A 24,237-nucleotide genomic window follows, 5' to 3' on the forward strand; every position below is an offset into this window, starting at 1 on the left:
TATCCTTGGTTAGAGATGGACCCATGTTCTAGGAAAGGAAGTCGTGGGTGGTCAGGAGGGAACCGAGGGGCCAGACATCAGGAGGCCCTGGCGCCAGAGTGAGCTAAGGGAGAGATAACACTGAGGGCACCTTGCCACAGAGGATTAATGGAAATTCCATGCTTAGTCCAAAGCTTCTGTATACATTCCAGAGACCACCAGGAGGATGAGCAGGAGATCAAAGGTCAGGGTTCCTTCACTCACAAGTTGAGAGGGTGGATCAGCTTCAAGATGGAGTCAGCTCTGTCCGTACATGCTCATTAAAATAGCTGCAAGATTCAGACTGAGTTTATAATAAGATTATGCTATAAATTAGTATGTAAAATACTTTATTTTGACTAATAAAAACATCTCTCTTACCTGACATTCTCAACAAGATACTTTGGAATAGGGGAAGGTCAAACAGTTTAAGAAAAATGTTTGAAATTTTTCTGCCTTAGACTATTCCTTTCATATATTAACTATTTCATCTTTGCTTGGAATAATAATGTTATGATGTAGAACTCAAAGTGAACAGGTTGGTATTAAGTATCTAAAGGGCAGGTATTCTATGCAGTTATTAGAGAATGTGATACTCTTCTTTCAAATAATAAAAAGCCTGGGTGTGAAGAACACTTTGGGTAGCAGACCTCTAAAGCAAAAAACAAAAAACACTGCATCACAAAAGTACCTGCAAAAAGAGGTCAGGAATTTCCTCAGATAATAATCCAGAATCTGTTTCAATAGCTTTTCCACAAACATGGAAGAGATACCTAGGCCTAGAAAATGTTTAGTACCAAACCCTACCATTCATTCATTCATTCATTCATTCAACAAATATTTGTTAGATGTCTACCTTATTCCAGACATTGTTCTAAGCACTAGGGAGACAAAAATCCCCGCCTCTGTAAATAACATTCCTAGTGGAATAAAGATAAGAATAAACAAAATAGCTATGGTCGATGTGGCTCAGTTGGTTGGAGTGTCCTCCTGTAACTGAAAGGTTGTAGGGTTCAATTCCCCATCAGGGCAGAGACCCAGGTTATGGGTTGATCCCAGGTCTGGATGTGGCCAACTGCAACCCCTGGTCAGGATATGTAAAGTCCCCCACCACCACCATCCCAGTGCCAATCCCTGTCTAGGAGCATACAGGAGGCAAGCAAATATTGCTTCTCTCTTGCAGTGAAGTTTCTCTCCCTTCTTCCTCTCTCCCTTCCTCTCTCTAAAAGCAATTTTAAAAATATCCTATTGTAAGTGCTACTTACAAAAGTAAAGCAAATAAGAGAGATAGTATTAGAGAGGACCAATTTTAAACAGGATGATCAGGGAAAGGTTCACAGAAGTGAAGCATGAGCAAAGACTTAAAGGAGGTAAAGGAGCCCATCGTCTCTGAGAAGAGGACTGGCTCTAGGAACAAAGAATAGCAGTACAAAAGCCATGGGGAGAGCAGAAAAGAAGTTAACTGAGGACTTCAGTAAGTGAAGGAGAGAGCAGTTGGAAATAAAGTTAGAGGGGCAGCAAAGTGGTCAGGTCACAGCAAGCCTCACAGGCCACCGCGAAGACTTTGCCTTTTAACTCTCAGCGGCAATGGAAAGCCATTGGAGGGCTTGGGGCAGAAGAGAAAAGAAATCCAAGTCATGTTTTTTGTTGTTGTTTTTTGTTTTGAAATCATGTTGCTGCTCTGCTGACAATACTACAGAAGGCAACGAGAGAAAAGAAGAGACCAGTTAGGAGGCTCTGATAGTAAAAAAATGGCCCCCAATTCCTGCCTATTCCCATATGCACCTTTCTGTATAAAGTGACTGCTTCTTCCCTCGAAGAAGAGATAGTCTGTTTCTCCATCCTCTTGAATCTAGGCTGTCCTTGTGCTCTGCTTTGATCAACAAGAGGAAAGTAAAGTTGTGAGAATTCTTAGCCTAGATCTCAAAAGGCCACGCCGCTTCCTCTTACTCTCTTGCTTCCATTAACAACCATGTAAAGAAGCATGGGACAGTTCACTGGGCCACACATAGCAGACACAAGGCATCTCAGCTGCAGCTTCCAAAGCTGCCAGTCCCTATCATTACATGAGTGAGCCAAGATAACATCAGCAAAGCTCAATCCAAATTGCCAACATGAGTATCAATAAATAATAAATAATTGTTGCTTTAAGCCACTAAATTTTGGGAGTGGGTGATAATAGATAACTGATACAAAGACTACTGCGACATCAAGGACATAGGCAAATGGGGGTTTAGACTAGGATGAGAGCACTGGGGAGAGAGAAGTATTCAGAGTCTAAATATATTTTGAAGGTGCAGCCAACATGCTTTTCTAGTAGTTTGTATGTAGATGATGAGAGAAAGAGAAGAGTCAAAGATGACACCCAGGTTTTTGGCCCAAGTCACAGAAAGGATAGTTTCCATTAACTGAGATGGGAAAGACCAGAGTGGCAGCAGATATAGAAAGGAAATCAGAAGTTGAGTTTGCAATTTCCATTAGTTATAGAAATGCTGAGTGGGCATCTGAATATATGAAGTCTGGAGTCCAAAAAAAGATGTCCAGGCTGAAAACATAAATATGAGAGCTAATAGGGATATTACTAGTATTAAAGCCTTGATGATATAATTGAGGAAGTGTAAGGTCTAACAACTGAGCTCAGGAGCACCCCAATGCTAAGAGGTCAGAGATAAAAGAAAGAACCAGGAAAGAATTTTTAAAAAAACAGTGAGTATTGGGAACTGCCATGCCTGGTTTCAGAAGCTGTAACGCTCCATGGCTAAGGGTGACTAAAGACACCTTGGGACTATAAGCCACTAAGGAGACAAAGCTTATCCCCCTGGCAGGGGCACCGCCTCTGCCCCTTTTTACTGCACCCTGCTTGGCCCTGGGTGGATAACTGGTTAGCCAATGACAGATAAGACTCCTCAAGGGAGGGACGACCTAAGACAGGCACAGTCATGAAGGGGCCCTCAGGAACGGACTTGGGGGACTATAGAAGAAGGGGGTAATGGACCTTCACCCCTTGGCTTTGACATAGCATTCAGAGTCCTCATTCTTTTTTTAATATATTTTATTGATTATGCTATTACAGTTGTCCCATTTTCCCCCTTCTCTCCCCTCCACCCTGTACCCCCTCTCCCACTCACGTTTCCCCCCTTTAGTTCATGTCCATGTGTCATACTTATGAGTTCTTTAGCTTCTACATTTCCCGTACTATTCTTGCCCTCCCCCTATCTATTTTCAACCTACATTCTATGCTACTTATTCTCTATACCTTTTCCCCCTCTCTCCTCCTCCCACCCCCCTGCTGCTAGCCCTCCATGGGATCTCCATTTCTGTGGTTCTGTTCCTGTTCTAGTTGTTTGCTTAGTTTCTTTTGGTTTTGCTTTAGGTGTGGTTGTTAATAATTGTGAGTTTGCTGTCATTTTACTATACGTGTCTTTTCTTTATCTTCTTTTCTTAGATAAGTCCCTTTAGCATTTCATAAAATAAGGGCTTGGTGATGATGAACTCCTTTAACTTGACCTTATCTGAAAAGCATTTTATCTTCCCTTCCATTCTAAATGAGAGCTTTACTGGATAGAGCAATCTGGGATGTAGGTCCTTGCCTTTCATGACTTGGAATATTTCTTTCCAGCCCCTTCTTGCCTGTAAGGTCTCTTTGGAGAAATCAGCTGACACTCTAATGGGAACTCCTTTGTAGCTTACTGTCCCCTTATCTCTTGCTGCTTCTAGGATTACCTTGGCTAATGTAATTATGATGTTCCTTGGTGTGTTTCTTCTTGGGTCCAACTTCTTTGGGACTCTCTGAGCTTCTTGGGTTTCTTGAAAGACTGTTCCCTTTGCCAGACTGGGGAAGTTCTTTATTATTTGTTCAAATACATGCTCAATTTGTTGCTTTTCCCCTCCCCATTCTGGTACCCCTATAATTCGGATGTTGGAACGTTTAAAGGTATCCTGGATGCTCTTAAGCTTTTCCTCATTTTTTAGAATTCTTATTTCATCATGCTTTTCTACTTGGTTGATTCTATCTTCCTTCTGGTCCACTGTATTGTTTTGAGACTCAGATTCCTTCCTTTCACTATTGGCTCTCCTCCGAGTATCTTCCTGCATCTCTTTTATGGTAACCTGCATCCTTTCATCTAATTTGCGCCCAAAATCAACCAATTCCATGAGCTTTCTGATCACCAGTGTTTTGAACTGTGCATCTGATAGATTGGCTATTTCTTGGTCACTCAAAAGGATGAGTCCTGGGGGACTGATCTGTTCTGTTGGAAACATATCTTATATCTTTCCCTGTCTCTACTTTTTTTTTTTTTTTTTGGTCTGGTCACTCTTGTTACGGTGGGGGGCGCAGCCTTAGGTGTTCACCGGGGCTAGGCACCCCGGTCGCTAGATTGTGACGTTACATGTGGGGGCGGGGGCGGGAGCGGGGGTGGGAGGGAACAATGGCGGTAGTTCCGTTCTCCTGGGCTCAGACCCTTCTCTGGGATCCTGGGCTGTGAGCTCTGCCCTGGTCCACAATCGCTGCCTCACTGGGTCTACCAGCCACAGCTTGCATACTCAGGGATCACCGCTGTGTTCTTGCGCCCCAGATGGCTGTCGTGCCGATTTTGAGCCAAATTTTCCCCAACCTCCGCGCACCGCCTACCCGCACCAGCCCCGCACCTGCCCAGCTCATAGTCTCCCACCAGTCTGGATGTGCGGGTCTACTTCAACTTCTTGGCTGTCCGACTTCCATTCAGATAAATCCTCTGTCAGTTCTGAGTGTTATTCTGTCTGTAAATTATTGTTCTAATCTTGGTTGTGCGAGGAGGTACGGTGCGTCCACCTATTCCTCCATCTTGCCAGAAGTCCCAGAGTCCTCATTCTGTCTGCAAGAAGTCTCCTAATCTCTTGGCTACCTTACTTCCCCTGCCTGACTTAAGCCTGAAACAATGCTGGAGGTGGGTACAGCCCTGGGCAGGAATGGGCAGTTCCCTGGGGCAATTGGGCCTAAGAAAGAATGCATAAAATCCTGTGAAACCTGCTTTGCTAATACCCTCAATTTAAATGATAAGGTCCAAGCATGAAATGAGTTTTTTCCCCCCAAAGTTTTATGGCCCTTTAGCTATTTGACCCTGACTCAAAATAGGCCCTCAGAGTTCTTTGTCTGTTATCTATTATTTGATCATTACTGCCTGACAATGATTGACAAGCTTTACCTGTATTCCTGTGCAAATTGAACCCAGTAAAAGCCCATTGAGGAACAGGCTGCTGGGCCTTCTCCTTTGAGAGATCAGCCATCTTTCCTCCCCAAGCAGATCATGTCTTAGTAGACTTATTCTCATCTGTGGCAGATGGGGGTGCTCTGCAGGTGGAGCCCCCCACAAAGGGGTAGAAGGAAAACCTAGAATTGTGGCATCTTTAATATTAAGGGAAGCAAGTGTTTCAAAAAGCAGAGAATGATCAACTGTTTCAAAAATGTTAATAGAAAATGGTAACTATGTGATGGATGGAGGTGGTAGCTAATACTACCATGATAACCATTTTGCAACTTATAAATGTATCAAATCAATACATTGTATATTTTAAACTAATACAATGTTATGTGTCAATGATAACTCAGTGAAGCGGGGGATGTCAATAGGTCAAGTAAGAGACAAGGATTAAAAGAACGACCTTGGACTTAGCAAAACGAAAGTCATCATGACTTTGAGGAGAGTAATTCTTTTAGAATGGTGAGGAGAGGCTGATTACACTGGGTTTAAGAAAGAACAGAAGGAAAATAATTGGACACATAAGTAGCTTTGCCATAAATGGGATAAAAGAAATTGTGTGGTGGCTTAAGAAAGAAAGGAGGTCAACAAGGAGTAATTATTGTTTAATAGTAACTAGTTTTAAGATAAGAGTAACAGCATATTGCCCTGGCTGGTGTGGCTCAGTGGTAGAATGCCAGGCTGCAAATCAAAGGGTCACCAGTTCAATTCCCTATCTAGAGCACATGCCTGGGTTACAAGCCAAGTTCCCAGCAGGGGAAACATGAGAGGCAACCAAACATTGATGTTTTTCTCCCTCTCTTTCTCTCTCCCTTTCCCTCTCTAAAAAAATAAATAAAATTAAAAAAAAAAAGAAAAGAAGAACAGTATATTAATATGCTGAAGGGAATAATCTCATGAGAAAATGTGATCTTATAGGGCATAGATGAGCTAGACCCAAGTAGGATTATGCATGAGTGGAAGTCAGAAATAGAGACTGTTCAATGAAACTCCAGGTCCAAAAAATAACAGGAGGAAAAACAGAGGTAAATGCAGATATGCACACCTCTCACACCCATAACAACTGTCATTAGTATCAAGGCATTTGTCACACCTCTGCGCCCAGAAGTGACCTAAAACTACTCAACACAAACTTCTGGGCATCTTAACAATAGACGAGAGATATCACATGTGATAAACTACTTCCAAAGTAGTTTGGAAGTCCGAAAGTCAAAAAGATGTACATAAAACAACACAAAACAAAAACAAACAAACAACCATTGCCTCTGCTTTTTCTGACAAATAATGCCCATAACCCACACTCACTAGGACCATATACGTTAGTTTTAAATTCAGAAATAGTACTACACCTGTACTATAACAGAAATTATAATGATCTGGTGGATAAAAGTTGACAAAAGGAAGTTTCAACAAAACTTGAAATCCAAACTACTATTTGGAACTTCAAAGCCAGCCATATGCTTCAGAAAAGCTCTGTCACCCTTATTCCCACCCAAATCTAACCTCTTTCTAACCTGCCTTGCTCTTTACTAAATGGTCTTCCCTCTCAGTCTTTCAGACTCTGATACCATAGTCACAAGCTTTCTTATTAGATGCTCAGCTTCTTTATTATATGGTCCCCCTACCTCCTAGCTCTAATAGAAATTAGACTCTCATTCTTTGGTGACTTCTTCAGTGAAGGCTAACCATCCTTCCAAGCTCCATGGCCCAAAACAATATTTCCACACCATTTACCTCCATATCTTTGAAGGCATGCCATCTAAGTATTTTCATCTTTCATATATACTGATTGATACCATAGGTGGTCTAAAACCTCAGAAAACAGTCAATCTCATAGTCTCCCCCTCCAACCTGGGTACCACAATCATCTGGGGTCAATGTCTAAGTAAGTAATACTTCCAATACACCAGTTTCACTGTTCTTTAACACTTACATACAAGGTCTGTCCAGAAGGTATCCAGCCATGTGATAATGAAAACCAGACATTTCTTGAAAAGGATATATGATACAAGAAACATTGTACATAGGAAAATGACATCTCAGTCCCCTTCATAGTAGGCACCTTGGGACCTCACACAGTTCTCCCAATCACATCAGCTGCCCTGTCATATTTTCCTGAATCTCATCAACAGTCTGAAATCTCTTCCCTTTCAAAGCAGATTTTAGTTTTGGAAAAGCCAGAGGTCACAGGGCATCAAATCAGGGCTGTAGAGGGGCTGAGTCTCCTGGGTGATTTGATGTTTCACCAAAAACTTCTGCATAACACGTGATGCATGAGCAGAAGCGTTGTTGTGATGAAGCTGCCAATCACCAGTAGCCCATAGTTGTGGCCTTCTGAATCATCTGAATAATTCCCACAGAGGAATGTTGAAGCTTAACACAAAATTGATGCAGGTTCATTGCTCTACTCACTCAGTCATTTTGAATGTGACAGCCACACAGAACACATGCTTACTCAACAGCACCTAGTGTCCCCACCAACTAGGACAGTGAAGTCATCTTTGTTCATGCACACACATTCCAGTCCACTCTCCTTGGCTGCCAGGTTACACAGATGTTGCACAAACTACTCTCGTTATATTAACAATGGCTTGATTTTTTCCAGACGTGCCTCGTATAAGCTCCATTCCAGCCATCTACATTAATGGCCAAATCCTATGCTCCATCTGCACCCTAAAATCTTAAACTCCAAAATTCTACTATAACTACAAAGTACTTCTATCCTATAAGCTATCTTCCTTAAAACTGCATACACTTGTATGTTTACTTTATCCAGGCTCCCATCCCTTGAACTAATTTTTTTTTTCTCAATCTTTCAGTTTCCTCCTGGCTTGGTCATCACCCCTACCCAGTGTAAACCTCACATTCCATCAATTCAACCACTGTCTTGCCAATATTTTGTACTCCCTTGCATCCTTACCATATGTACACAAAAAATTCTACTGAATTTCACTACAGAAAGTCACACAATTATATGAACTAGTATCATTACCAATTAATGATCCTTGCAAATCTGGTACACCTTCCTAATATCTCCAGTCAGCTCTCTCTTCCATTCCCACGGCATTTAACAGTTGACGTTCTCTTCTTAAATTCCCTCCCTTGTCTTCAAGAGCTCTACTGTCATTAGGATGTTCCTTCTCAGTCTTTTTCATTGGATCATCTTCCTTAAATGGGCATGCTTCCCAGAGTTTCTCTTCTGTTTTATTCTTTCTTATTCCACAAACTCTCCCTTAGGTGTCACATCCATTCTTACTCTGTCTTCACTATCACCTAATATACTGAAAACATCCATCCTAATCTCTAGATAGCCTAGAATTCCCTCCGCATCTCCAGACCAATACAGCCAATTGTGCACAGAACATTGCCAACTGTGTGACCCAAAAGGCTCTCTAAGACTGATTTTATTCTCCTATACATTTGATAATCCTCATGTGATTAGAATCCTCATAGAATCATGTGATTCTATGTTGGGAATCATAAATCATAAACCTTGAGTCCATCTTTCCTTTGCCCTGCATATCAAACTGGACATCAGCTTGATCACCTTAATATATCCTAAATCCATCCTATTTTCTCAAGCCCCACTGCATAATTTGGAGTTCTGTATCTTACTTTCACAAATGTGCCTTGCTTCACTGCATTTAAAACTGATCTTAACTCTCCTCTACTTTAAATCTACTACCAATAGATCACCATAGCCTTAAGGAAATAGTTCAAAATCTTTAACATAGTGGGCCTTTGTTTCTCATTAAACTTCATCTCTCTATTCTTTCCTTGGCCCTACTCCTCTCCTGTGCCTAAAATGTCTTATCCTCCATCCCCACCAACTGATTCCTACATACTTTCAAAATTCAGTTCAGCCTTGGCCTATGCGGCTCAGTTGATTTTGGAATAGTAGATCAAAAGGCTGCAGGTTTGATTCCCCGTCAGAGCACATACCCAGGCTGCAGGTTTGATCCTAAGTCAGGATGCATACAAGAAGGTAACCAATAGATGTTTCTCTCTCACATCTGTCACCATCTGTCTGTCTCTTTCTCTCTCTCAAAGCAATGGGGAAAAAAAATGTCCTTGTATGAGAGTTAAAAAAAAAATTCAGTGCAAATGAAAATTCCTCCAGAAAGTCTTCTCTGAATCTCCTAAAAACGCACACTCACAGTTTTGCTGTGTGTATCCCCCACAATACTCTTTGCCTCCATCTAATTACAGTATTTATCTCATATTTTCATCTTTTCTATAGCTTCCATGCAATAACATTAAGTTACCTGAAGAAAAGTTAGGTGCTCAGAACCAGAGCAGATGTCCTGTCTTTGATGAATGAAAAAATGAATAGTAAAAATAGTATCTTTAATTTCTATGACTCTTTAAAAATTCTATTTAAATGTTTCAAAACAACTTTAATAAAAAGTTTCCTCTACTCCCTCCATGTTGATTTCCTAATAGCATATACTAAAACCTAAAGGTTTAATTACATAAACCTGTTCAAGGACTGACAAATAGAGTAAAACTTAAATTCAGAAACCAGTTAGGACAAAGAAAAAGGTTTATTAAGAGAGAAGGGAAAGGTACACACTAGCAGCCAGAAAACCTCATTTATAAAATTATAGTTACAACATTCATAATCATAACATGTGTCCAAAATGCTTATCAGCCAAATTAGCAATCAATCACTCATCTGACCAAAAAGAGATTAGAAGATATATTCTAATGCACTGGAAAGAACTGAAATCTTCAGTTTAGAAGCTTGGGTGGAATGCTTCATTAGTCCCAGGCAAGGGAAAAGATAAGTCTTTAAATAAATAATAATAAACAATCTATGTATATAGTTTGGATTCTCATCTTCCTTGGGCCAAAATGAATGTTTTCCTATCATGAGCAATGGGAAATTACATGGTAAGTAATGTGAAACCTTTTGAAATGTCCTCAAAATATATAAAACTAAAGTAAACTAAGGCTAACTGAATGAAAGTCAATATAAATTTTAAAAAGTTAAAAGTCATAAATGCAATTTATGACTTCCATTGTGACTTGAAATAGGTTAAAAATTGAGGGCAGAAGTACTTAGGGGACCCAACTTATAAAAACAATAATGTGCAACCTAGATCTCTGAAAATAAATTGGATCACCCACATTGCTTAAAAAAAAGTTTCAAATAATTTAAATGGGAAAAAAATTACAAACATCCCTTGTCCTGTTAGCTTAGCAAATCTTATTTTCTATCATGTAGAATTAGTACACACAATCGCTATCCAATTTACCACTAATTGTGAATTACAGATTTATACTATAAAAAACATGTGATACTTATAGATTTTACATCTCTTAAAGGAACATGTATTGCCCACCTGATAAAAGTTTAAATTATCACCCTAGGTTTCTCTTATCAGATAAACTAAGTTCATTGTTACAAACCAAGAAATATAGATTAAGATCAAGCTTTCCTATAGACCCACCAATAATCCAGACACTACTATTTCTTTACACTTCTGCCAAATAGTTATAATTGCATTTTTTCATTGTGGTTTTTTTGCCCTCAAATTTTAAACTAGAATAGTCTCCATTTGGATTATTTTTCCCATCTTGATTTGGTCTGTTTCTAGAACTAGAAAGGTCTAGCAAATGCAAAATTTTGAAAAGTTGTATTTTCTTGAATTTTCTGTAACCCTAATAGTGATGTAAACAGTTTAATTCAACTAAAAGTTGTGGGCATTATCCAAAAAGTATCCCAAGGCTATGAATATTATGTCTTAGGGGAATTATTTTAGATATGATTTTATTCCTACAGGAAGGCCAGGCACATAAGTACCATCAGTCAATCAACAAATGAAAAACTTCTTACATCTTTATGGGTATTTTTATTCTCAAACTAACAATGTATTTACCATTTGGTTATCAATTCTCAACTGGAAGCAGCAATCAATTAAAATATAGTAAATTTTTGATTAATAACATATCCACATGACATTAATAGACCTTAGCCAGGTGATGGTAACTACCTAGCATTAATCAAGTAAGCAAATAGCCAAGGGAGATGTTTTAGATACCATTTATCTAACAAAGCAAATAAACTTGCTTTGAAAATTGCATTTGTTTAAAATAAGAAAAAGAAAGAAAATTGCATTCACATCCAATTATTTTTATATCATACCATTCATTATATGTAACATTTAAAAGCTTCTGATTATTACATTTCAAAATTTAGATGAGTCATAGTGCTCTGTATGCAGGAATTGGATATGACTCAAAATCATAAACATGCACTTGCTTGCTAGTCAAAAACTAAATGTAGACAGATTCAAAATGAATAAAACATAACCATAAAATACATTGCGTTTTTTAAAATGGTCACTTCCCACCTATTAATGCAATACATATGTCATTTGCTCTCCCTATCCTTAAACATCTTAAAATTACAGAATACTTCAAACACATCCCCGCACTTTACAGATAGGTACCTCAGACCTAGGGTCTTTAGTGACATAGTAAGCAAGATTAGGGCTCTAGGCCATCATGGTCTGAGGCTTACTAAAGGTGAAAGTAAGGAAAACAAAGGGGTCCCAGAAGAGCTCTATCTTATGATACAGCATCATAAGCTTCTGTACCTAAATCTAGAACCTGAAATTGAGCCATCAACAAAAATTCCATCTCAGGGAACCCTTTTGCACTGTTGGTGGGAATGCAGATTGGTGCAGCCACTGTGGAAAGCAGTATGGAGTTTTACTTCAAAAACTTAAAAATGGAACTGCCTTGTGACCCAGCAATTCCACTTCTGGGAATTTATTAAAAGAAATCCAAAACACTAATTAGAAAGAATTAAGCAACCCTATGTTTGTTGCAGCATTATTTACAATTGCCAAGATATGGAAGCAGTCCAAGTGTCCACCTGTAGATGAGTGGATAAAACAACCATGGGACATTTACACAATGGAATACTACTCAATCATAAAAAAGAAAATTTCAGCCTTTGTGACAGCATGGATGGACCTAGAGAGCATTATGCTAAGTGAAATAAGTCAGCCAGAAAAAGTACCATGTGATTTCACTCATATGTGGAATCCAATGAGAAAACTGAACTAACAAGCAAAATAGAGAAAGACCCATAGAGAGCATGGTGACAGCTTGTGGGGGGAGGGGATTTTCTAGAGTAAAAAAAACAAAGACACATGGACAACAGTGTGGTGACTGCAGGGAGGGCAGTGGAGGTGGAAGAGAGTGTAAGGGGGATAAATGGTAATGGAAAAAATAATACAATAAATAATAAATTCCATCTCACATCTAGACAATAAAACTGGCAGATAAACTAGAAGAGAAGGCAAGAGATGCCTGTTTTAGTTTGTGGCATAAGACTCTGACCATCATGGAACCCATCAAAAGTCTATTGAATGGACGAATGAAGGATTGCATGACACTTCACACACAGGATAACTTCATTGATTTTAAAAGCTCCAAATTCACAAAATAAACTAAGGGATCAGGATTCCACAGCTGAAATTAAAACTCACGGATAGTAGGTGTAACAGAAGTGCAAATTTTGGCAAATCTCCCCATAGTTGTTGCAGACATGTCAAAACATGCATTTGTACATGCATGTGCTATTATGTACATACAGACACATACAATTTCTTCAGGTAATTATCACAAGTGAGGACCAGAGAACCAGGAGATCTGAAAACAGGCCCTGCTCACCCATAATCTTTTTCATTAAAGTGGACAGGATCTCAGTGAGTCGCTAGCAATAAGGAGACAGTTACCCCAGGCCAGGGAGGGCATAGCTGGGTTCCCCTGAACTGCCCTGGACTAGGGAATCTGTCTGGCCATGGTGCAATGACTGAAATAAGCTGCAGGTGAGTATGCAAAGATCGCGCTGATCACTTTCAGAGTCAGGATCCCGCTGAGCCCCACTGCGGGCACCAGAGGGCCCCACCCAGGCATACCAGAGATTTCTAACACAAAAGGCCTAGTTTTCAGGGAGTTCACAACCCAGAAAAGACAGGGCGAGGGCAAACAGCAAGATCCCTCCCCTGCTCTACCGCCCCACTCCGCAACAGGGTCATGCCACCACTCGCTCCAATGCCCCATCTCTTGGCAGAACCCCAGGCCCACAGGGCCAAGATCGCCCTGCACACAAACAGACAAACGACAGGCGGGTGCGACCTGCGGTGTAGGATCAGGGGACAACAGCCGGCAGTCCACAGACAAACAAGGAATACTGCTTACCTCTCTTCTGCTGCAAGTTCAGACCCACGCCGGCTGCCTGACGTGGCCCGCCCCGCCGTCTCAAACATCCGGGGGCGGGGCTACCCGTAGCTGGCCAATGCACTACAGACTGAGAGGGCCTACCCCTCCTCCTCCAGTTTTGACCCGCCCTACCTCTCTGGTGCGCAGGCGTCCAAGGCTGATGCCTCTCTCTGCGTCTGGAAGGTGGCGTGGGTCGTAGAGTCTGGCCTTGCGCCGGGTCTGAAAAGATATAGTGCGTACAAGGGGAGAGGGTGCGCACAGGTGCCGTCTGTGTGGCTGCACCTCAGTGGAGAGTTATCCCAAAGCAAGGCAGATTGAAAAATACCCCTATATAGCTTTTGGCGGCTTCTTGGGATTTGGAGATTTTGTTTCCCAAGGGAAAAAAATAGTACCGATAGCATTAGAATTCATAATTTTTTCATTTTATTTTTATCTTTATTTTTTATTTTAATTGTTCAAGTACAATTTTCTGCCTTTTATTCCCAGCCCACCCCCAAGCGCTCCCCACCTCCCTCCCCTTTCCACACCCCTCTTGTTTTTGTCCCTGTGTCCTTTATACTTTTTCCTGCAAACACTTCCCCTTTTCCCCTGAAATTCCCGCCCCTCTCCTTTACTGTTATTATATTACAATCGTTCCAATTTTTACCCCATTTGCTTTCCTCTGCCCATCCAACCCTGCCCCCCCCCACAGTCAATTTCCACACTGTTGTCCATGTCCCTGGATCATTCATACATGTTCTTTGACTAGTCCCTTTCCAGCATTATCCCCCACCCTCTTCCCTCCTGTTACTATCACTCTGTTCCATGTCTCCATGCCTGTAGTTCTTTAGTTTATTTAGTTTATATTAGATTCCTCTTAAAAGTGTAATCATATGCTATTTGTTTCACGGCCTGACTTATTTCACTTAGCATAATACACTCCAGTTCCATCCATGCTGTCGGGAAGGGTAGGAGCTTCTTTCTTTCTGCTGCATAGTATTCCATTGTGTAAATGTACCATAGTTTTTGAATCCACTCATTTACCGACAGGCACTTAGGCTGTTTCTAGCACTTGGCTATTATATATAGCATATATATATATATATATATATATATGCTATATATATATATATCAAGCACTGCTATGAACATAGGGGTGCATAAGTTCTTCTGAATTGATGATTTGGGATTCTTAGGGTATATTCCCAGCAGCAGAATTGCTAGATCAAAAGGCAAGTCCATTATGAGTTTGGGGGAAAATTCCATACTGTTTTCCACAGTGGCTGCACCAGTGTGCATTCCCACCAACAGTGCATGAAGGTTCTCTTTTCTCTACGTCCTCTCCAGCACTTGTTGTTTATTAATGATAGCCATTCTGACAGGTGTGAGGTGATATCTCATTATGGTTTTAATTTGTATCTCTCTGATAGGTAGTGATATTGAGCATGTTTTTATATGTCTATGGGCCATCTGTATGTCCTCCTTGGAGAAGTGTCTATTCAGGTCATTTGTCCATTTATTAATTGGATTGTTTGTCTTCTAGGTGTTGAGTCTTATAAGTTCTTTATATATTTTGGAGATGGCATATTTCAATAATGAAATATCAGAAAGAGTAACTAGGCAAAAACCCCATAGCAATAAGAAAAACAAAGTACCTAGGAATAAATTTAATCAATAAGGTTAAAGACCTGTACTTAGAAAACTATAGAACAATGAAGAAAGAAATTAAGGAAGATACAAATAAATGGAAGCATATACTTTGTTCATGGATTGGAAAATTAACATTAAATGTCCATACTACCCAAAGCAATCTATAGATTCAACACAATTCCTATTAAAATACCAATAGCATATTTCACAGATCTAAAACAAATATTTCAAAAATTCATATGGAACCAAAAAAAGACCCCAAATATCCTCAGCAATTTTGTGAATGAAGAACAAAGTTGGAGGGATCGCAATACCTGATATCAAACTATATTACAAGCCCACTATAATCAAAAGAGTCTGGTCCTGGCACAAGAACAGGCAGATCAGTGGAACAGAATAGAGAGGCCAGAAATAAACCCATGCCTCTATGGTCAATTAATGTTTGACAAAGAGGGCAGGAGCATACAATGGAGCAAAAATAATCTCTTCAATAAATGGTGTTGGGAGAACTGGATGGGTACATGTAAAAAAATGGAACTAGACTACCAAGTGGATAAAAGACTTAAATATAAGTTGTGACACCATAAAAGTCCTAGAGGAAAACATAGGAAAATTTCAGATATCCCACATAGCAATATATTTGCTAATATATATCCTAGGGCAAGGGAAATAAAGGATTCAGTAAATTTCATATAAGCAACAGACTTGCCAAGTGGTTCTTCCCTTGTAGCTGTTGATTGATATCTGTACTTCACTTGTCTAACACACAACCACTACACGCAGCTCCTAAAGTTAACTGTGTGAACAAAAAGGGGCAACAGAGTACACCGAACAAGCTTAGGAGCAACTTGGCAGCCCTGACAAAGCCCAGTGACCAACAGTAACTGCATAGCAATGTCTTAGCATGTATTCCTAACTGGGAAGGTCATGGTGGGTAGTCACTGTTCAAGGCCTATACCTTCCCTGGCAAAGATTAATCTTTACCTAAAGTGAATGCTGTCTATTCTTCTTAAGCATCTAGGATAACATACCTTTTAAATGTTCAAGTAATTTTCTTTTCTAGACTCTTTGAAAGCACAACTGGCCCCAGAACACAAAACCAACAGAGCAGAAGACTATTGTTATTCTGTTGCCCACATACCATCTCTATGGACTATATATGTTAAATGTTAACTCTTCTGTACCCACCGAAGTAAAGGAAGTGTGTATCTTTCCATCTTTCTGAAAAGCCAGTCCTAAAGATTAACCAGGTGTGCTTCCTCCAGCCTCCTTAATCTACCACCGATGGATTTCATATAATATTTCTTAGTCTTTCTCTTTTAATTCTAAAGTATAAAATATGCTACAAAACTGCTATTCTTTGGACATTTTCACAATCTGTTGAGATTTTGCTTCTGGGCATGTTCTCAAAACTTCAGCTCAAATAAATCCATCTTGTAAAGCTTTCTACAGGTTTGAACATTCTTTCATCAACAACTGGTATATTCACCTTTTGGATAGTCGTACAGGTTGTTCTAGCCCAGACATTTCTGCTGATCTTGTCTGGGGAGAACTGGCACTCATAACTTTTACAGTTATTGTTATTATTTTTGTCTAATACTTATTGAGTGTCCACTCATGTGTGAGCACACATTTTCATATGAAGGCTGAGACACGTGGCACAGTGGAACAGAAGCCACAAAGGCATCAGAAAAAAATAAGAAGAGGTCATGAAGAAATGGAATTCTGTTTGTGGACAACAGAGGTGGAAATTACATACAAGATGAAAGAGTTAAGGCAAATCACTCTAGAGGACCTGACTAACCCAGCAGTTTCTAAACCCTCATGCACCTTTATAAGCATTAGGAGAGCTTTAAAAAAAAAAAAAAAAGTACCAGAGCCTGGGTCCTATCTCTAGAGATTCTGATTTAATAGCTCTGATGTATTTGCCTAAGTTTCCAAAGTCATTTAAATGTGCTGACAAGAAGTTCTACTTCTCATTTCTAGAAAGTATTTGGTTCCCTATACTCCACTTGGGAAAAGTAATTATGTACCATAGATCATCTTCAGTTCACTCAATAACCCATTATGTATTCAATCTGTAAGAACTGATCTAAATTAATTTTGAACCAACCCTTTGAGAGAGGGGAGTTTTATAAGGTCTATAATTGACTTCTTAATTTTATGGACTTTGATGATATTCCCCTTTGCTCTTAATAATTCCAAAAGCACTAGCACTCTTTTAGGGCCTTTTAAATTCTTTTTTTTTAAGTCTTCTTTTATTCAGCTATTTCTTGAGATCCATTAGTCAAAATTATAATTGAGCATTCAATCATGTGAATAGTACTGTTCTAAGTATACCAAATCATTTAATCCACAGAATAACTTCATGAAGCAAGTATAATAATTATTCACATTTTATAAAGAAGAAACTTTAGGCATAGAGGGTGAAATGTCTTGACCAAGAATATGCACCTAGCTAGTTACAAAGCCAAAATCTGAATACAGGTACCCTGGCTCTCAATAAGTAAATGCACTCCCATGTTTATAGACAGGCTGGTTTTAAGAGTGTTTGGGTAAATACCCATTTAAAGAATGATGGTGAAAACAAGTGTTGGTGAGGATGTGGAGGAAAAGGAACTGTCATGCCTTACTGGTGGGACTGGAAATTGGTGTATCCACTATGGAAAACAGTGTGGAGGTTCCTCAAAAAATTAAAAATAAAATTACCTCATGACCCAGCAATTTCATTTTTGGGTATTTATCTGAAGACCACACTAATTTGAAAAGATACATGCACTCCTATGTTCACTGCAGCATATTGTATTACATATTGTAATAACTATGTATGGAGCCAGGTAGGTTCTAGACATATTAGGGGGATCACTTTGTAAATTACATAAATGTCTAAACACTAGGGTGTACATCTGAAACTAATATAAATATTGAATGCCAACTCTAACTGAAAAAATTTTAAAAAGAAAAGAAAAATATTTTTAAAAATAAGAATGATGGTGAGCCTGTAATTTTTCACTTTGATAGCTCCCCTACATTTTGTTTTGGGGCAGGCCTGAGGGACTTGGGCTTTTAAACCTTGAATCTAGTGCTGTCTTGAGTGCTTGCTGCAGATCTTGGTCTAGGCTGGAAGTGCAAGGGCTCACCCCATTCTGGGATATACTTATCCTGCTTCGAGGGTATATTCACCCTACCTCTAGGATATACTCCTTTATACATAACTGTAGTTCAGTAGGGATCATTTACCTTTTAACTGATTTAATCTACTGCTATACCAGGCACTGTGCTAGACATGAGAGAGAAGAAGATGAAAGACACAATTCAGAGCCTCAAGGAATGAAATCACCTGCAGGCCGAGACAGCAGCCTTCAGATTTACCTGGACAAGAGTTGCAGTACAAACTTTTAAAATCAGAAAGTTCCCCAGAAGCTTCTGGTCCAAGACAAAGTTTTCACTGACAAGTGCTGAAGTTTGAAAATAAATAAATAAATAAAGGGTTCTGATCCAGATAGCAGTGTAGACAAATGGAGTACATGGAGCCTCCCACAAAGCACATCGGAATCACAACTAAACTACAAGAAAACCACCATTCAGAATCATCTGAGATCTAACTGAATGGAAATCTGACAACTAGGAATTTTAAAAAGAAGGAGATGGCAGGAGGTGTGGAGGTGGAAGGGCAAGCCCCATACCCATATGTGGCAGATAAAAATTGGGAGGGATATCTTGGTTGCTAAAGTGCCCCTGGGGAGAAAGAGGGCCCCACCCCCATGCCATGCCCCCCAGCCCAGGGCTCTAGTACTAAGAAGAGAAGTCTCCTTAACTTTTGACTACAAAACCCAGCAGGGCCCTCACCAGCGTGGCTCAGTTGGTTGGGCATCATCCTACAATGCAAAAGATCACCAGTTTGACTCCTAATCAGAACACATGCCTGGGTTCCTGGTCTGGTTCCCAGTTGGGTTGCATAAAAGAGGCAACCAACTGATGTTTTTCTCACACATTGATGTTTCTTTCTCTGTCTTTCTCCTCCCCTTCCCTTCTCTCTAATAGTAAATAAGGTTTCAAAAACAAAACCAGCAGAAAAATGTGGCTGAGTTAGGTGAAGGGCTGAAGTCCCAGGCAGTTCTTCATAATGGGCCCACATAATGACTTACTCAGATTTACTCCATTGGAGCTCCAGCACAGCACTGGTGCAGCAGCTTGAAAGGCACAAGGGATATGTGGGGAAGAACTGAATTGTATGGCATCAGGGGAAGAATTAGAGGGACAGCTTTCTGCTAGACAAAAGTGCTGGTAGGGGACATTGTTCCTTTGCTGAGATCCCCCTACCTCTGAGTAAGCAGAAGGGGGCACACCTGCCTGAGACTCCATCAATCTGGCTCACATTCTTTGCCTTGCCCTGGTAATTACCTCAGATGCCACCCCACCCAACTTGTGGGGCCCCCCAAACTGTTTCCAGTGATGTTTCCATGTGAATGGCCTGTCTTGGGTCATGCTTCAGCATTTCCTAAAATCTCTCAAATAAGCAGCATCTGGTCTCTGCATGCCCTGTATACCTCTCACTAAGTAACCCCAGGCCTGGAACTAGTGGCAGCCAGCCTCAGTCCTCAGCTTGGGCCACACCCAGGCACCTCTAACCCCTACACAACATATGCAGATCACTCTGTAGTTTCATGATGGGAGGCAGAGAACAGGCAGTAGCTAACATTGTTCCTCCATGGAGGCCCCAGAGCCATTGCACCTGGTAGACAATTTCAGACCATGTTGGGTATAACCCAACTTCTTTCAAAAGTGACACACTCAAGGGCATACATGGCAGGCATCAAAGTACTACCCCATGGAGTCTGCCTCTGCATAGCAGTTCCTCTGATGTAGTCACAGCTGGTCCTCATAGCAGATTGACCTGGGGGGTCAACCCCTCCTCGTGACATGTTAACAGCAATCAAAACTCAACTACAACAGCCAACATGGGGACACACCTGGAGTACCCAACTTGGGTGACTAGGGAACCTGTACTGCTGGGCCCTACAGGACACCTGCTATATAAGGCCACTTGGAGAAATAGTTTTATTTATAACACAGAAACAAACACAGGAAAGCAGCCAAAATGAAAAGGAAAAAAAATACAGGTCTCAAATGATGAAGAACAGAAAAAAATCTTCAGAAAAAGAACTAAATAAAATGAAGGCAAGCAAACTACCAGATACAGTGTCCAAAACAATGATTATAAGAATACTCAATGAACTTAGTGAGAACTTCCACAGCATAATAAAGGACATGGAAACAATAAAAAAGAACCAGTCAGAAATGAAGGATACGATAACTGAAATGAAGAATAATTTCCAGGAAATCAGCAGTAGAGTATGAAGCTGAGACTGAAATGTGATTTGAAATATAAAAAGGCAGAAAAATACCCAATTAAAACAGCAAGAAAAAAATAATCCAAAAAATGTGGACAGTGTGAGGAGCCTCAAAGACAAATTCAAACATACCAACATTCACATCACATCATAGGGGTGCCAGAAGGAGAAGAAAGAGAGCAAGAAATTGGAATCCTATGAAAGATAATTATGGAAAACTTTCCTAATTGGGTGAAGGAAATAGACATACAAGTCCAGGAAGTGCAGAGAATCCCAAACAAGATAAACCCAAAGCGGACCACACCAAGACATATCATAATTCAAGTGCAAGAGGTTAAAGACAAAGAAAGAATCTTAAAAGCAGCATGAGAAAAGCAATTAGTTACCTATAACATGGCTTCCATAAGACTGTCAGCTGATTTCTCAACAGAAACTTTGCAGGCCAGAAAGGATTGGCATGCAATAATCAAAATGGCAAAAAGCAAGGACCTACAACCAACATTACTCTACCCAGCAAAGCTATCATTTAGAATCAAAGGATAGATAAAGATCTTTCTAGACAAGAAAAAGCTGAAGGAGTTCATCACCACCAAACAAGTATTGCAAGAAATGTTAAAGGGTCTTCTTTAAGAAAAAGAAGAAAAAAAGATAAAAAATATGAATAGTAAAATGGCAATAAATATATACCTGTCAACAATTACTTTAATTCAAATGGGTTAAATGATTCAATCAAAAGACATATGGAAATTGAACAGAGAGCAAAACAAGACCCTTATATGTTGTCTCCAAAGGAATCATTTCAGATCAAAAGACACATACAGGTTGAAAACAAAGAGACAGAAAAAAGATATTTCATGAAAATGGAAACAAAACAAAACAAAAACAAAAAGACTGGTGTAGCAATTCTTATACCACACAAAATAGATTTTAAAACAAAGACTATAACAACAGATAAAGAAGGACCCAGAAACTCCACTTCTGTGTACTTAGCCAAAGAAAGCCAAAAAACTAAATTGGAAAGATATATACATCCGTATTTTATTGCAGCATATTTACAATAGCCAAGATATGGAAGTAACCTAAATGTCAAATAGGTGAATAGATAAAGAAATGGTGCATATATACAATGAAATATGATTCAGCCATAAAAAAGAATGAAATCTTGCCATCTGCAACAATATATATGGACCTAGAGGGTATTATGCTAAGTGAAAGAAGTCAGAGAATGACAACTGCCAGATGATTTCACTTATAGGTGGAATGTAAAATCAGAGCAAACAAACAAACAGAGTAGAAACAGATTCATAGATACAAAGAACATTTTGAGGGTTGCAAGATTGGAGAGGGATTCAGAAGATAGGTAAAAAAGGTGAAGGAATTTAGAACAGTGATTTTCAACCAGTGTGCCACAAGAATTTTTAAAGTATGCAATACCTGACTACTTTTGTCAGGGACACTGATCTCTTTCCCTTAGACTGTCAAGTTAAAAAAAAATGACAACAGCCAACACAATGATGGCTGTCTGGTATAAATTAACCAAAATTATACCAATGTTTTTTATCAGATCAGCAAAAAAAATAACATATTTTCTGATGTTCCACAGTAATTTTGTAATTAGTTTGTTACTAATTACATGAAATTAAAAAAGTTGAAAATTGCTGATTTAAAAGTACAAATTGGGACTTCCGGCAAAGATGGAGGCATAGGTGTCTCCTCACACAACCAAAAGAAGGACAGCAATAAATTTAAAAATAAAAAACAACCAGAACTGACAGAAAATCGAACTGTATGGAAGACTGACAACCAAGGAGTTAAAGAAGAAACATTCATCCAGACCAGCAGGAGTGGCAGAGACAGGCAGCCAGGGCTGAGTGGACTGGTGCCAAGGCAGCAGCTGGCAAACCCAGTGAGGTGGTGGATTGGCGACTGGGCAGACTTACATTCATATGCAGATACACCGGGAGGAACAAATGGGGAGCAAGATAGACCTTGCAACCCAGGGCTCCAGCACGGGGAAATAAAGCCTCAAAGCCTCTAACTGAAAACACCTGTGGGGGTTGAGGCGGCAGCAAGAGAAACTCCCAGCCTTACAAGAGAGTTTTTTGAAGAGACCCACAGGGTCCTAGACTGTACACAAATGCACTCACCTGGGAATCAGCACCAGAAGGGCCAAATTTGATTGTGGGTAATGGAGGAAGTGACTGAAAACTGGCAGAGAGTGGAGCGAGCAGCACTATTCCCTCTTTGTGGAGGATACTGACCAGCAGTATCCATCCCTGCTGTGGATGCTCATCGAAACATGAGGAAAACATACACAGGGACAACCGAGTCCTGTGGGGAAATAGGGATGAAACGGCCACTCTCTCTAGTGTAGAATGCCCTGAGCCCCCACCTGAGTAGGCTTTTATTAAGAATACAGACACAGTTTGTGGATTCCAGTCTGGCTGGGAAGATCAAACAAGTTCGTAATTTTCAAAGGTGCTGACAGAACTCCCGCTGGGATTCTGGGCAGAGAGTTCGTGTTTTATCACTTAAAAAGACCACAGGACCTAAAAGGCTAGTTTTGTTTTCTGCCCGTGCCTTCATATTCTAATTCAATAGCATCCTCCAGTGAGCAGATCTCACAGGATCTTGCATATTCTATGTCCCAGGCCTGATCACCCCAGGGGTTTGCCAACTCTGGTCTGGGCTGCTCTGCCCCTGTTATTTCCACAGGCCTGAGTTGGGCAGAGGAGACAAAGTCAGCCAGAAGACTTGGATTTCTCACAACTAAGAACAAGGACTCAGGCTTTAACAAAGCGGAGGGGTCAGGGGTTGATGTTGATCACCCCTTCATTTCCACAGCCCCCCAAGTCCTTCCCTGAGGCCTCCACATGATCATGCCTGTCTTAGGCTATTCCACCCTTGGGAAATCTTACCCATCATTGGCTAACTGATCAAGCATTGGAGGCCAGGCACAGAAGAGGCAGCGTTCATGCCAGGGAAATAAATTTTATCTGCTTAGTGGCTCCTGGTTCAGAGGTCTCTCACTCAGCCTAAGTCATGAGGGGGTTACAGCTTCCTGAGACCAGGCAGGGCAGACTCCAACACCTCTTGACTCCTTCCCCACACACAGCATCACAACAAAGCCACATGGGTTGCCCCAGCCTGGTGAACACCTAAGGCTCTGCCTCTGTCTACGTAACAGGTGCACCAAGACAAAAAAAAAAAAATGACCCGAATGAAAGAACAGATCAAAGCTCTAGAAAAAATACAACTAAGTGATGAAGAGATAGCCAACCTATCAGATGCACAGTTCAAAACACTGGTGATCAGGATGCTCACAGAATTGGTTGAATATGGTCAAAATCAGATGAAAAAAATGAAGGCTATGCTAAGTGAAATGAAGAAAAATGTACAGGGAACCACCAGTGATGGGAAGGAAACTGAGACTCAAATCAACAGTTTGTATGAGAAGGAAGAAATAAACATTCGACCAGAACAGAATGAAGAAACAAGAATTCAAAAAATGAGGAGAGGCTTAAGAACCTCCAGGACATCTTTAAACTTTCCAACATCCAAATCATAGGGGTACCAGAAGGAGAAGAGGAAAAGCAACAAATAGAAAACTTATTTAAAACATAATGAAGGAGAACTTCCCCAACCTGGCAAAGGAAATGGACATCCAGGAAGTCCAGGAAGCTCGGAGAGTCCCAAAGAAGGTGGACCCAAGGAGGAACACACCAAGGCACATCATAATTACATTAGCCAAGGTAAAA

General features: G+C 40.3%; 1 protein-coding gene across 2 annotated transcripts in view; it reads right to left on the bottom strand.

The window, feature by feature from the left end:
• FOCAD (focadhesin) overlaps positions 1–13,551 on the bottom strand; it is a 321,941-nt gene extending 308,390 nt beyond the window's left edge. Inside the window, exon 1 of one of the 2 annotated variants that reach the window (XM_028508513.2) lies at positions 13,476–13,551. The gene's annotated coding sequence lies outside the window, so the exon portion shown is untranslated. The remainder of the gene's footprint in view (positions 1–13,475) is intronic. The other variant, XM_036021544.1, reaches the window with a different exon arrangement.
• Between the last annotated feature and the right edge of the window lie 10,686 nt (positions 13,552–24,237).

Source organism: Phyllostomus discolor, chromosome 3, assembly GCF_004126475.2.
Source record: "Phyllostomus discolor isolate MPI-MPIP mPhyDis1 chromosome 3, mPhyDis1.pri.v3, whole genome shotgun sequence".
NCBI lineage: Eukaryota > Metazoa > Chordata > Mammalia > Chiroptera > Phyllostomidae > Phyllostomus > Phyllostomus discolor.